Raw genomic sequence first — 16565 nt, 5'->3', positions numbered from 1 at the left:
AAGACCTATTTTCTCTAAAGTCTAGAACTTATATATGCTCTACTCAAATTGGCTTAACCCACTCATTCACAAATTCTAAAATGTTTCTACTCACTTAACGGTAAAATAAATACAACGATCACTTACCGGCTCACAACTAATTAACACACTAGTAACTTAGTAAAATAATGGTTCTCACTTGAAACACTAAAAATAATCCTCACCATGAAATTAATAAATTACCCTTACTCACAAAATGACCAAATTACCCTTCTAACACGAAAACCCATTAAAATGCACCCAACGATAAATAATCACACACAAGCACATAAAAACACATGTTAAAACAATTGAAAATAAATCTAGCGAAAATCGGGCTGTTACACTAACTCTTGGATGTGTTCCGTCAATACATCCAAAACTAAAGTAAAAAGATAAGGACTTAGGGTTGACCCTTGATGCAATCCTAATGTTATGGGAAAATTTTCGGTAGTCCCATCCTGTGTCCTCACACTAGTCGAAGCTCTCTCATACATATCCTTGATAGTCCTAATATAGGCAATCCTAACCCCTTTCTTCTCCAGGATTTTCCACAAAATCTCTCTCGATACTCTATCATACGCCTAGGTCCAAAACCTTGAGATTCTCCCAACGTCTCTTTTGCTACCTTTTTAATCTCATGTGCCACTTCTCTCACATATCATTTGCGCTTCCATGTGGTTGCCTGAAGCCTCCCTCTAATATATTGTGTTGGAATATCCTTAGTTTTTCACCCTTTAAATGCCACCACTTGATTCGCGGAGTCCCATTTTGACTTCTTCTCTTTACCTTTACATCCATCACCATCACTCTATGTTGGGCAGTTAAGCTCTCCCCAGGTATGACTTTACAGTCCAAACAAATATTCCTGTCAGATTTCCTAATAAGAAAGAAATCTATTTGAGAACATTAGACCCCACTCTTGTAAGTGATAAGATGCTCCTCTCTTTTCCTGAAACAAGTATTAGCTATAAGTTGATGAAAAATTTAAGATGGATTTACCCTCCGCATTAATCGCCCCGAGACCATACCCCCCATGCAAACCCTCGAAACCTCTCGAAACACTCCCTACATGCCCATTTAAATCCCCTCCTAGAAAAATCTTTTCTCCTAACGGGATATCCTGAATTAAGCCTTCTAGCTCCTCCCAAAACTTCACTTTAAGGTGTGCTTGTAACCCTACCTGAGGTGCATAAGCGCTAATTACATTAAAGGTGTCTTGTTCCACTACAATCTTTAGGGCTATAATCCGATCTTCTATCCTTTTAACATCTACAATATCTTTCTTCCACTCCTTATCCACAACGATGCCTACCCCATTTCTCGATCTAACTTCACCAGTATACCAAAGCTTAAATCCTAAACTATCTAACTCTTTCGCATTTTTCCCCACCCACTTAGTTTCTTGTAGGCATATGAAATTGATCCTCCTCCTAGTCATTGTGTCTACTACTTCCATAGATTTTCCTGTAAGTGTACCTATATTCCAAGTTCCAAAACGAATCCTATTCTCATGAACTAGCTTCTTTACCCGCACCCGTTCACGAAGATGCGGGAACCGTTGCTTATTTTTCACTACATCCAGGTGGCAATGCAGCAACCCTTGCTCATTTGACACTGTACTCGAGTCATACAAGGTGTTGCTTCCGGGCAACGACCTAGCATTCACACTATTTCGTATTTGGTCCATGTCATAGAGATTCGACAAAGTTTTACGTTGGCTATCGAGGCCTAACACAACCCTTTCCTTTTACCCGGGCTTGGGACCGGCCTTGGCAGGATTACCATAGATCCTATTAATTATTTTAATTTAAATCGTTTAATCTTTTTTATTAAACCATGACATTTGGATCATGCATGTCTATTTTATCTTATGGTGAGTCATTAACATCTAATTTATTTTTCTTTTTCTTCATCTTCTACATCACTCTTGTTCATCATCTTCAACATAATCTTCATCAGCACCATCTTTTATTCCAGATCTCTCCAAACCCACTCATCCTCTCCAAACCCACCCACAAAACCATTGTCCTCTTCTTCTCTCACCGAATCAAAAACTTAGTAGCATATACTCTATCCTTTAGTGGAGATCCTACTGGTTTCCATCTTCCCCATCGTGAAACCAATTATTCAGATTAATCACAAACCCATTGAACCCTTGATTTTTCATTAAAACCAAGTTTATAATAAACCCATATTGAACGTGTTCGCAACAAAACCAAACCCTCGAATTCTTCATCCCAAACCCTCAATTCATCATCACAACCCTCAATTCTTCCATCTTCATCCACAAGCCACTAAGAATGAGAAACTCAAGAAGTGGACATCAAACTTGATCCCTTGCTGAAATAGAATTTCACCGCAGTAGTAGTTGTGTGCTGCTTTAAAAAAAATGTATTCAATGGTATATTGATTTTATTCTTATCTTCACTGGTGATGTTTTGATGGATATGATGTGATGATGTTGTTTGTGATGCTCAGATTCTGGAAAAAGTTGAAGATTTGAGGAAGAAGAGAGAAAATGATGAAAAATGAAAAAAAATTAGATGATGACTGTTTACTATAAAATACAACGGACATGCGATCAAATGAGTAAAATCAAATAAAAAATTTTAGACATTAAAAAACTAATGGAGGGGTCCAAATTGAAAACTGTAGCAAAAGTTGAGAGATTAAAGTATTAATTTTTCGAGTTATGAGACCAAAATGAAAACTGAAAATTAATTAGGAGATCATTGGACCTATTTAGCCTAAAATATTTTATCACAAAAAATCCTTGTTTCTTTTGTTTCTTCTCATTTGATTACAACTCTCTAATTTCGTTTTTTTTTGTTGTTGATCACGAATTGTATCCCAAAATATTTCGGGATTATTTTCTAAGAACACCTTGTGCTAGAATGACCTATGTTAAATATTATTTTGACTTCTCAAGAAAATCTCAAGAAAAATAATAGGAACACTATATTGATTCCATTTATTTAAATTGATTTCAATTAAGAGTAATAAACTCAACCTCTATAGGTACAAAGGCAAAACGCCTTATTAAGGGCAAAAAAAACACATTTCCCAACACCCCCAAAATTTTTATATTTGCTAACACAATTTGCGTTGCAACAAGAATCACTACATGGAGCATTGCATTGTGCCAACCCAACTTCACAGGCAGGTTGAACTAATCCTGGAGGAGACCGATCAAAAGCACAAATGCATAAGTCGTAGAATGAACATGATGATCCTAAAACAGCAACATCTTTTGCATATGATTGACAATGAACTGCACAATTTATTTCATCACATCTACCCACAATTTTTGTGCATTCACCACCATCACCTTCCACCTGTATTAATTTCACTATGCTCCCAACAAAAAATGAAGTAGAAAAAGTGAGATTTATCGTATATAATTTAATATTCATCAGATCTTATGCAAGTGGTTGATGCTCAATGTGTGTGAGTGAATATCTCATATTTGATTTATACTTTAAAAAAATAGGCTTAAATATGTAAAAGATCCCTGTAAGTTGACGCGTTTTTTGTTTTAGTTCCTGTATCTTTTTTTTTTGCTTCGAAACAACCCTTGTATTTTCTTAACTTTTTGAAATTCGTCCCTGCCGTCGCCATCCGTTAAAAAAAACACACATGTTGCTAACGGAGGCTGATGTGGTGACCTGTGACGTGACGAAATTGGCTAATGTGTCCATCCATATGACCAATCACCAGGTTCAAGGGACCAAATCCAAAAACGAAAAATTACGAGAGGGACTAAATAAAAAAAAAGGGCACTAATCAAGAAAAATTCAAATTAAAAACTCATTTCTCTTCCATCGTCTTCCGCACTTCTAGATTCTTCTTTATCTTCCTTTTCTTTCAGCTTCTTCTTTATCTTTCTTTTAACGGATGGCAATGGCAGGGACGAATTTCAAAAAATTAAAAAAATACAAGGGATATTTCGAAACAAAAAAACTTAACTAAAACAAAAAATGCGCGAATTTACATAGACCTTCTTCTTATTTAAGCCAAAAAAATCCTATATATTAAGCAAGATACAATGGTGAAGAGGCTTACCTGCGGCAACTAAAACAAAGATGGCAAAGAAACTGAAAGATTTTGACATTTGGTACCCCATTAAACAAAATTCTTTGAAAGTTTAATATTCTGTAATATGTTTAGGTGCATTTAAATATAGACCCAAAAAAAGTCCAAATAGTAAGGATTCACTCTTGTGCCAAAACCTATGTGTATTGATTCTCCTCAATATTATATATGTAATGTTGATATACTTTTTTGACAATATTTTTGTTTGAAAATTGGATTTTTTTAAATGATTGACCAAAAAGTTAAATTATTTTTAAACACGTCAATTAAAAACCTTCGTCCAATGATATTTTAACATGTGCCATTATTGTGGTGTTGAACCAATTATATTGCATAATTTGGTGTTGATACGTCTTATTCTTCTAATCTTTTTATTGCTTCAAACTTTGCCTTTACTAAAGAGGTATGAAATGATTTATCTTTAATTATATTTGGTCAACAAATTCTAGCTACCCTATGATTACCAAAACGTATTTTATTACTTTACTGAGAATAATTTTGTTACCTTTTCTTAACAAATCAAAATGATATTATAAACACCCTTTATTGTTTCCATCCGTATATGGTGTGCAAAAAGGAGGAACACCAATAATATTTACAGAGTCTCAATGATATTCAAAAAGAGCATCAACCAAAAAACAGAAAATTACAGACATAATCCCATACAAAGAAAGGAATTTTTCCACCAGTCGTGGTAGCTATAAATAAAAGACGCCTGATTGGCTTTCAACCATAAAAAAAAGAATTTAACTTAATTTTTTCTAACAAAAGAAAAGGTGTAGAAACTGTTTATTGGAATATCCTATTGTTCCTCTCCTTCCAAATCACCCAAACAGTTACGAACCCAATAATATTGAAGTATAAATGAATAAACCGAGGCATGCCGCCATCTTAGTGAACTAAATAAAATGATGTCGAAGCGCACCAGAATATGGGACTGAATAGATGCCTAACCAATTCCGCACATTAGACCATAATTGACTGAAAATACTACAATGTAAAAAAAGGTGTAGCCGATTCAATGTCATCACAACCAGCTGCACATGCACCATCCGTTGGAAGAAGAATACCCCGCCGCTCTAGATTGTCTTTAGTCGGAAGCCGATGTCGAAGTAGTCGTCAAACCAACAAAGACACCTTAGAAGGAATATTCTTAAACCAATATCATCAACCCGAGACCTGTCTGAACTAGCACTGTGGTAGTAATATAGTGATATGCTTTCGTAACTAAAAAAGTGATAACTTGTCACCTATTTATTTTTCTTTAATGAGATATTTTTATGCTAAAATGGTATTTCTGTAACGAAAATTGATGTTTCATCAACTTTCTAAGCTAAATAAAGGTTTTAGTCACGTTCTTATGTATGCTATTCTCCAATCATATTTTGGCATGTGTCATTGTTGTTTTGTTGAACCAATCATATTGTATTATTTTGGTTTTATTGTATCATAACTTTTATTTTTATATGGTTTCAATATTATTCTACCTATACTATTAACCTATATATACCAATGTTTTCTTCAGTTGTCTCATCTGTCTTCTTCTCTTCCCTGTCAAACTAAATAACGATATTATAATGACACCAAAATCTGATAATATCTTTGAGATCAACCCCGTGAAGGAGTCATGGACCATAGTTGTTCGGATTGTCCTTGCTTGGTTTCTCTCACCATTTCAACATTCAGTTATCAAATTCGAAATTATTTCAAAAAATAATGTTTCATCCCTATTTTCTAAATATCACATATTTGTTCTTGGTTCTTGACTCACTGTAGTTTATAATATATTAAAATTCATCATTTTATTTTTCATCCTCTTTCTATCTCTCTATAGTTTTAGAGTCTTTTGTCTCTTTGTTCAATTTTTCGTCTTCTTTAACAACGGGTGATATATGTGGGTTACTCTTCGACGATTGTTATTTCGTTTTAACTAAATTTTATTGATTTGTTCTATTTTATTTTTCCAGTTATGTAGATTCATTTAAAGATGAAGCACAAAGGCTGCACAATAGTTGAAGTTTGACTACAAAGATTTGTAGAGTTCCTATAAAAAAAAATTAAAGGATTTGTAGAGTTGTATATTTTACAAAACTAATTAAAGTTGTAATTTTTTTTTACACAGTGTTGTATATTTTAATCAAGTTTTACATTTGTAGAGTTGTATAAATTAAAAATTTGATTAAAGTGTCTAATGTTATGTGGATTATATGTAGTTTTGTTCGCATTGAGATTTTTAAAATGCTAGCAGTAATATTGAAATTGTTGCAAGTGTCTAACTAATCACACTAATGACGAGTTATAAGTGTTTAAATCTACCAATTTTAAATAAAACAATAAATTGATAATATCTTTGGTAAAATGGTGTTTAATGAACTATAACGTTGATTGAAGTTAAATGGGTGTTTTCTCTCATGTGAAGGGTCATATATGAAGTAAAATAATATCATAAGAAAGGGGGTTTGCATTGTGATCTAATAAAAATTACCAAATAAAAATTCTTAAGTAAATACTTGGGTTTGGTTAGTGCGTTAGATAATGAAATAATAATATTGTGAAGTGTGTGATATTGTTTAAAGTAAAATAGATAGGGAAAAAGAAAATCACATACAAGAAGTTATCCTGGTTTCCCTAATGTGGGTTAGTCTAGTCCCCACAATACTGTGAGATTATCCACAAGGTAGTTGAGTTATAACTTAACCTCAACTCCTCCTTTTCTTTTAGATCACTTACTTGATCTATACAATATCTTTCTTTTCACCCCTTGGGCTTTGCACTAGTTTCACTTACTAGATTTTTACAAACAACAATCACTAATCACTTTTAGTGATTCTCTTCAATATCTTTGCTTTTGTTATACAATGTTTTTGATGCCTTTGTAAAGAACTCAAGTAAAAGAGTTGTTGCTGGATTTTTGCTATTTCTTGTGATGAAAGAGCCTTTGAAATATTCTTAATGCTTTGAGAATCAAGTATGATTATATTTGCTTAATGACTCAATGCCTTTCCTCTTTGTAAGCCCTTGTATTTATAGATGAAAGGAGTCCATTGCTGTAGTAAATAAAACATGCTCGTGAGGGCATAAGAGGAAGAGTAAAGAAAGCTTGCCAACTCATTAATGTGAAAAACTCTTGTGAAAAAATGTCTGGCAGCTTGTTCTTGAAATTCTGAGAACGTTCTCAAAAATTTGCTTTGGACAGCTTGCATTAAAGTGTGACATCATGAATAATACCATGCAGAATTCTTGCTTGCTAGTTGGCAACCAAGATTGCTTTTGTTGGGCTGTTAAACTCTCACGCCTTGGAGAGAAAGAAAACAAGTACAATAGATTTGGATTTTATCTATTCCTTTGTCTTGATGTGTTGTCCATTTCTTATTGGCTTTGAAACTTCATTCTTGATGTGTTGTCTAATTCTTATGGGTTCTTTTTTGTTTTCCCATAGGATCTATATTTATTTATTTCTCTTCATTCCTTTGAAGGTATATCATAATAAATATATTCCTTTTGTAGCATAGAACCTTTGATCCTTTTGTTCCATATTTCCACAAAGATCCTTAACACATAACTTCTTCTTAAAAGCCAAGATCTTCTATTTTGTCTTTGCTTGAGCTCACTTTGGCGTGGCATACCAAGCGTATTGTGATGAGCTTTGTTACGAGAATGTTCTTGAAAAATATTTGCTTGCTTTAAACCTATTTGTAATAACACTCAAGAACACATGTCAAATAACAAATAATCTCAGAATTCTTTTAATATAATTAAAATGTTTTGTTATCATTAAAACAATTTAAAAAGAGATTCTTGGAATTTATCTCAACAATATAATGCACTATAAATGCTTGGTATTTGGGCATTTGTTTGACACAAAACAAAAACACACAGAAACAAGAATTTTGTTGCATTAACAATATAATTCTCCCTCATTCTCTTACTCTAAAATCATTCATCAACTCTCTAATGCATGAGTGAATTGCTGAAACCATAAATCAGTAAAATACCATTAGGAGATACGCTTGGTGTGGTTGTACAATACACGTCAAGGAACTCATAGTATCCTGAAAGGGGATTCGCTGGTCATTCCTATTGCATCCAATATACAGTTATTGGTGGGGGCGAATCGAACCTAAAAGGTAGTGTGGCAACCCCATGCGCTTTGAGTTTTACATGCATAATCATTAAACTTTTCAGGTTTCAAGTGCAGCAGCATCTTCCCAACAATTAAGTTTGTGCTCACGATTTTCGGATGTCAAACCATTAATTGATTTGAATCGTCAATCTTTGAACTCTCAATTTTTATTCGTGGGAAGGGAAAAAATGAGTAAAAACCCTTATCGAGACTTTGGATTCGGGGGTTGGTTTCGAATAGGGAAGGTGTTAAGCACCCTAAACGACTTCGGTACTCCGAAGGAACCGCTTACCTAGATTATCTTGTGCAAAATTCATTTGCTTACTTGAAAAATTATTACCTAAAAATCTAAGTGAAAGAATGGAGAAGAAGTATGTTTTTGGTTATTTTTATTTGATTTGGAAGGATAAAAATCCTATGCCTACATACCCTTAAAGAAAAGGGATCAAAACCAATGTAGTTCACCTCAAAAATTTCTTTGGTGGGTTAGGTTGATTTTAAGATTTTTTCGAAAATGGGTTTTAAGAAGAGAAAGAGGCCTCAAGGCATGAGATAAAAGAAATGAGTGAGGTTGATTGATTTTAAATTTTGAAAATGATTGAAGTTGAATTAAAATTGATTAAAAATTTGATTAAGGAAATAAAGAGAAAATGTTGCTAAGAAAAAAGATTTTTTGAATTTGACATATTTGATTTTTTTTGAAAAATGATTTTTTTCTAAACTAACGGTGAAAACTAACGTAACGTCGTAAAAAAATAACGGAAAGCGGTAAATAAAATGTGGTAGTGTCGGTGCATGTGTCGGTGCTTGTGTTACCTACATTATTACATCAATTCCTAAATACAACCCTAGGGCCTTTATGCCAAAATAAAATGCAAGAAATAAAATTACATCAATTCCCTATTTATACATACTAAGTCAATGACAAAATAAAATGATGAGAAAATTAAATGTGCATGCTATGATTCAAGACAAAAATTAAATGGTTAGTAATCACAAGAAATATTATGGTGAATGAGACATAAGAAATAATAAGCAAGAATTAAGACAAATAAAAAAATTAAGGTCATCATATAAGAAATAAACAAAAAAACCATAAAAAGAAAACAAATAGAAAGGATTTTTAAAATTAGAGAAAATTAAAATAGTGAGAAAAATATTTTTTGGAATTTTTCTAAACACAAAAATGTCAAAAAGTGTAAAAAACAGTATTTAAAAAATAAAGATAATTGAAATAAAAAAATAATAAAACATTGGCTCAGCAGGATTAATTCTGGACCATTGGATGAATCCAGAGGTCCAGATCTGAATCCCAAAATCTCATCACAGCCATTGGATCAAAGATCCAAGGGTTAAAAAAAACACAAAAATAGAGAAGGTAACAATAGAAAGCACAGCGACCGTCAGATCAACGATCTGACGGCTCAAACAGAAAGCATACCATAGTCCACACAGCAGAATACATACAGAATTTAAAACAGATCAAACAGTGGCCGTCAGATCATGGAACGATCCAGATCTGATGGCTACTAACGCGATGGAGCATTGTATGGTTATGAGTACGCGCGCGTGTGATCCGGCAGAAAGAAATTAGTATAAAAGCAAGTTTAACAAAAAAAAACCATAAAACTAAAACACTTCTCTCTCTAAGTTAAACTTAGAGAGAGAAGCTCTCCCCTCCCTCAAGAACACGCGCGCCGGAGAAGATGAAGAGGGGCGGCCGGAGCTGCTCCGGCGCGGTGGTCGGCCGGAGCGCCGCCGCGCCGGAGTTTTTTTTTTTTTTGCTTTTTTTCGAATTTTTTTACATCAAAACACTCCTTTTCCCTTCCTCTACCCGAATCCAAACTCAAAATTTCGAAAACATACACCAAAAATCCTAGATCTACAAATGAAAGTGTGGAAGTTTTACCTCTTTTTCCGGTCTCCTTCTTTCCTAGCTTTTCCGGTCCGGTTCTCTTGTTTTCCCTTGCTACGGTTCGGTTGTTCCTCCCTTTTCCGGTTCGGCGCAGGTTTTTTTTGTTCCGGTTCGACGCAAGCTTTTCTTGTTCCGGTTCGGTTCTGGTTTTCTGCTCCGGTTCGTTTCTCTTTGTTTCAGATCTGTTTGGATGATGATTTGTGTGTATGGATTGATTTGAGGTTTTTTTTTGTTTTAGTTTTGTGTTGCTGGATTTTGATGAATCTATGAATGTTCTTCATGAGTTCATGTTATTTCTTTGTAATTTTAGTGTTTGATCTGAAAAAGGGTTGGAAAAGTAGAAAATTAGGGTTTGTGAATTGCTGCTGATTTTTCTGACGTGAACAGTGATTTTCGGCCCATTTCCCAATGATTGACAGTATATTTATAGAGACAAATTAGGGTTGGCTCTGGTACAAATCAATGACCAAAATGCCCCTGCAGCTGAGACTTGGAGAAAAAGACTTTAACACATAAATAAATAAATAAATAAAACAAAAACAAAATGAATAAAAAAATAAAAAAAGAGGAAGGAAGAAAGTCACTCACGTGACTTTCATTTCTTTGTTTTTTTTTCTAAAAAATAAAAAAATAAAAAAATAAAATAATAATAAACAAACTAACCTAAAAAAAAGAAAATAAAAAGTTCCTTCGAAATCTGACATGAGGTACTTCAAAGTATCCTCCCTGCCGAAATTTCGGTTGAAATGATTAAAAAGACACGCCTTTTAAAATACAATTAGCCATTTTAAAATGACTTGCCTGTTATGACTAAAAGGATTATAAAATGCGTTTATAAAAATTCAAATGAAGTGATTTTAAATATTGTAAAAAAAAAGCAAGCGAGGACTTAAATGCAAGATGAAAGTTTTTTTTTAAATGATTAATGACGAAAAACACGAGTTTTAAAAGGTAAAAAAAAATGAATAAAAGAGAATCTGGACTATTATAAAATATGGACAAAAAGATTTTAAATGGTCCAAATTTGGGGTATGACAGATGCCCCTATTTAAGTTTCTTCGTCACGAAGGTTTTAAAAGGGAAAACTTTTAAACCAAAGGGTCGAAGAGACTTAAATATAAAAAGACGTCAATTTGGACCGTTTGAAATGCCAGATATGCGATGCTGATGAATGTGATTATATGACTGCCCATGATACAAGCATGAATGTAAAGATGATGCATAAAAGACTGATTGGGGGACAAATGGATAAACATCACTGGGGAAAGAAAGGATAGGTAATGCTTAAGATTGCTGTGAGATAGCTTGGAACAACTGGACTATGAATGATAATGTTTGTTAACATTGTTTCCATTGTAAAGGTAAGGACATGGTTAGCCGACGAGTGGCAACAGTAAAGACAAGACGGACCGACAGGGTTTGCTAACATTGTGGGATAGCAAACACACGGTAAAAATAAAAGCAAGACGGACCATTAGCATTTGCTAAAAGCAAAACCTCCGGTGAAAGTAAAGACAAGACGGACCGACAGGGTTTGCTAACATTGTGGGATAGCAAACACGCGGTAAAAATAAAGGCAGGACGGACCATTAGCATTTGCTAAAAGCAAAGCCTCCGGTGAAAGTAAAGACAAGACGGACCGACAGGGTTTGCTAACATTGTGGGATAGCAAACACACGGTAAAAATAAAAGCAAGACGGACCATTAGCATTTGCTAAAAGCAAAGCCTCCGGTGAAAGTAAAGACAAGACGGACCGACAGTAGCATTTGCTAAAAGCAAAGCCTCCGGTGAAAGTAAAGACAAGACGGACCGACAGGGTTTGCTAACATTGTGGGATAGCAAACACACGGTAAAAATAAAAGCAAGACGGACCATTAGCATTTGCTAAAAGCAAAGCCTCCGGTGAAAGTAAAGACAAGACGGACCGACAGGGTTTGCTAACATTGTGGGATAGCAAACACACGGTAAAAGATAAAGGCAAGACGGACCATTAGCATTTGCTAAAAGCAAAGCCTCCGGTGAAAGTAAAGACAAGACGGACCGACAGGGTTTGCTAACATTGTGGGATAGCAAACACACGGTAAAAGATAAAGGCAAGACGGACCATTAGCATTTGCTAAAAGCAAAGCCTCCGGTGAAAGTAAAGACAAGACGGACCGACAGGGTTTGCTAACATTGTGGGATAGCAAACACACGGTAAAAGATAAAGGCAAGACGGACCATTAGCATTTGCTAAAAGCAAAGCCTCCGGTGAAAGTAAAGACAAGACGGACCGACAGGGTTTGCTAACATTGTGGGATAGCAAACACACGGTAAAAGATAAAGGCAAGACGGACCATTAGCATTTGCTAAAAGCAAAGCCTCCGGTGAAAGTAAAGACAAGACGGACCGACAGGGTTTGCTAACATTGTGGGATAGCAAACACACGGTAAAAGATAAAGGCAGGACGGACCATTAGCATTTGCTAAAAGCAAAGCCTCCGGTGAAAGTAAAGACAAGACGGACCGACAGGGTTTGCTAACATTGTGGGATAGCAAACACACGGTAAAAATAAAGGCAGGACGGACCATTAGCATTTGCTAAAAGCAAAGCCTCCGGTGAAAGTAAAGACAATGTAGAGCTTGGTATCAGTGAGGAGTAACTTGATAAGGGTAAAGCTTAGGGGAAAAAGAATTTGTATGAAGCTAAAAGGGAATTGTATGTATGTATAGACTGATTACTGGTGAGACCTGCCACTTTGGAACATGTTTGATTTGATGACATTTTGGAGTTGGACACACTGGGTGTGGTATCTGAGGATAGTGAAGCAAAATATTGGGCAAAAATGCAACTATGTATGAATGATATTTATATGCCTGCTATGTATGCATGCATGAATGAATATGTATGAGACTCATATGACGGTGTAATGGTAAGATTGTTGAGACAGGACTGGGCAGGTCTACAAGGAGAATGGCCCGGCATCACTGTGCGAACACTCGAAACTTTCATTGGGGATAAAGTCACAGGAGATGAATCAACCAATGTTGGGGTACCGCCCCTTAAACATACTGCTGGGGTAAGTCCTCCCAAACCGGGGTAGAAGTCGCCATTTATCTGGATGAAACCCATCAATCAACCATTCTGGCAGAAGTCACCATCAATCAAAGCACATGCAGAAGTTGTCATCAATCAAACCACAGGCAGACGTCGCAATTTCTCGGGATAAAACCCATCAATCAATCAATCTGGCAGAAGTCGCCATTCTACAAGCCAACACAAAGTGCATTCTTCCATTTGGCCAACTTGAACTGTGATGCCTCTGTCTTTGTTTTGTCACTTTTTGTATATATTTTTTGAATCCCTAACTTTTGCCTGGACCGCCCTTTCGGGTCTTCAATCCACCGGGAATATACTCTTTTTGTTTGTATGCCCCTAATTTTTGTCTGGACCGCCCTTTCGGGTTTTCAGTCCATCGGGACGCTCATTTTTGGCTTAAACCGCCCTTTCGGGTTTTCGACTTAGCGAGTTTTTTACTTTTACTTTTTTTGACAGAGGTCATCTCACAGCTTTTAGTCATGCCATCCTTGCAGAGTTTAACTGTCCTTGAGACGGATGTTGATGTATGTTTCACCTGCTCATAAGTTCAAAGAAGATGTACCTGTTGTTTATGCTTTTCAGAAGGCACGATAAAAGTTTTTTTTTTTTTTTTGAATTTTTTTTTTTGCTTTAGGTATTAACATCAAAAATAGAAGAAAAGTTTGCAAACAGAATAAATGAGAATTTCAAATAAATGGGCACAAGCTCAAGTTAATGTAAATGGAGTGGTGGCCTGCCAAAGGCGTGGTTCCACGGATTTTAAAAGTTTGGAAAATGGTAATTATTTGGAAAAGGAACATTGAACACACTAACCACTGTTCCCTCTACCAACTTTGAATTTCACTGTTCTGAGTCTTTGATTTGCAGACGCTTCAGATCGGAAGCCCTTTAACAGCTAAGATGCCCCAGATGAATGATATCTCATTTGATGCAATTACCTTGCCATGAGTCGAAGGTCTTTTGACGGCTGAAATGCCCCAGATGAATCATATCTGATTTGATGCAGTTACCTTGCCCTGATCCTTAACTTTTGCATAGATCGCCCTTGCGGGTATCAACCTATCAGGATAATCATCATTTGTTCATTTTTTTTTTTTTTATATATGTCTCTAACTTTTGCATGGACCGCCCTTTTGGGTTTTCAGTCCATCGAGACGCTCTTTTTTTTTTTGCCTAAGCCGCCTTTTCAGGTTTGCGACTTATCGAGCTTTTTCATTTTAACAAAGTATTTCTTGACTGCATCGGTATTCACAGGACATACAAGTTTACCCTCATTCTTTGTATTAGGCATTCATTGCCCCTGGAACTTGGTTAAATCAGATAGTATAACTTTTGAGCACAAGGCCACTCTCTTGACATTCATGGGGACGAGCCTTCTCTTGCTGAAAACTTGCTTCATGCTTTTGATACAACTGTCCACGCCATATGGCAGTAACACTTTTAAATTCAATCAAGCTTAGCTTTCATTGGGACTCCCGTTGACGGGACTTTGACCTCCATGTGAGGCACTGCGTTTATGTTTTATACAGAGGGATGGAGGGTGGGTTGCCCATGTTTGAAGTGTGCACTTGAAGTATAATATCCTTGCAAGACAAATGGTAGCATCTCGTGCCAGTCTTTGTACATGAAAGTCCTCTTCTGGACAATCTCTCTTGATATTTGCAGCTTCGACGGCCAAGATGCCCTAGTAGGAGAGAAATCTTAGTGGAAGTTTCTTCATCATCCTCTTCTTCAGCCTCATATACAAGGAACTCAAAGTCGAGCGAGAGTACAGGGTTTAAGTGTTCAACGGGTTTATTAATGCATGATTTGATTATTGATACAAATATTAGGATTATGCAGATATGTGGAAATGATTAAAGAAAAAGAAATTTTTGGTTTTTTTTGTATTACCATTTTTCCAGAAAAAGCACAAAATAAAAGAAGGTCGGGACCAAGACGACCTTTTCATTAATGATGAAAATAGATACAGCAAAAAGCCCTAAACAAGTTCACTTCCGTCTCGGGTGGGACGAAAGGATTTTTTTTATATATATTTTTTTTTTTTTAAAACATAAAGCCACAAACAAACATATTAATTGAACAAAAGAGTAGTAGAAATAAACATCAGCAAAGGCCCAATTGTAGCTAAACACTCCACATGTCAACACAAGGTCCAAAAAATCCGATAGCAGGTTAACTTGCACATTCAGATCCAAACTCTTCGAAAGGTATGAGATCGTCTTCGATCAGTTTCTGGACTTCAATCTTTAAAGAAAAACAGCGCTCAACATCATGACCTTGTGCCCCTTGATGGAAAACACAAAAGAGATCAGGTCTCCATCGAGCCGGCAATTTCTTCGGTATTGGAGGAGGTGGCCTAGTCTGGACAAGGTTCCTCTCAAGCAAATAGGGAAACAACTCCCCATATTTCATTGGAATCGGATCAAATTTAATTCTTGGAGCCTGTTGTCGAGGCTGTTGTTGATATTGCTGAAACTGGGGCTGATAACCCGGATTGCGGACAACATTCATGATGGGCAAAACAGTGGTAACAGAGTGAGAATCCAGATACTGTTGTTGACTTGGTCGAAACTGGGGTTGATAACCCGAATCTTGAACAACATTGGTGATGGGTCTAACAGCGGCAACAGAGTGAGGAGCCAGATGTTGTTGTTGAAGTAGCACTTTTATATCTTGGTCATCGAAGGACCAGACGTTATTTTCAATCAACTTCTGAACTTCTTCTTTCAAAGGGTAGCACTGCTCAGTGTCATGACCTGGTGCCCCTTGATGGAATACACAGTTGAGGTCAGGGCGATACCAAGGTGGCAGCGAATTCGGCACCCGAGGAAGTGGGAGGGTTTGAACAAGGTTCTTCTTAAGCAAAATGGGAAGCAAATCCGCATATTTCACAGGAATCGGGTCACACTGAGATGCTTTTTGGGCCTGATTTTGAGGTATAAGTGGTTGAGGAGACTGATTTTGAGGGATAACCCGCTGAGAACCCTGTTGTCGAGACCGTTTCATGCATATTGGCTGACATAGTGCCTGAGGCCTTTGTTGGACAAGCGGTGGATCCTTTGTAGCCATCAATGAAGATACAAGGCTAGTTAACTTCTCTACCTCAGCCCGAAGTGTTGTTACTTCTCCACGAAGCTCGTGGACCTCTTGCTCAAGTTGATCCATCTTTTGTGTTTGCTCGAGTGTCTGCATATGTGAGCCGAACTTGGATGAAGACATCTGACCACTTTACTAATGAATTGACCTTTTTATGGAGAAGACAGTGTGAGATACAGACTAGAAACTATGAATGCAAAATGATGCATGATATGCTTATGCAAAAATAGATTTTT

The 16565-nt window shown here is 36.1% G+C and overlaps 1 long non-coding RNA gene across 1 annotated transcript; it reads right to left on the bottom strand.

The window, feature by feature from the left end:
* Nucleotides 1–2956: 2956 nt before the first annotated feature.
* On the bottom strand, nt 2957–4258 carry LOC120578027 (uncharacterized). Its single transcript, XR_005643984.1, has 2 exons — nt 4084–4258; nt 2957–3370 (listed from the first exon to the last, which is right to left on the bottom strand). It is a non-coding gene; the product is annotated as an uncharacterized lncRNA (long non-coding RNA).
* Nucleotides 4259–16565: the final 12307 nt, after the last annotated feature.

The sequence above is a fragment of the Medicago truncatula genome, chromosome 2 (genome assembly GCF_003473485.1).
Source record: "Medicago truncatula cultivar Jemalong A17 chromosome 2, MtrunA17r5.0-ANR, whole genome shotgun sequence".
Taxonomy (NCBI): Eukaryota; Viridiplantae; Streptophyta; class Magnoliopsida; order Fabales; family Fabaceae; genus Medicago; species Medicago truncatula.
Note: the sequence above shows the minus strand (reverse complement) of the source record. Positions and strands in the feature narration are given on the sequence as shown.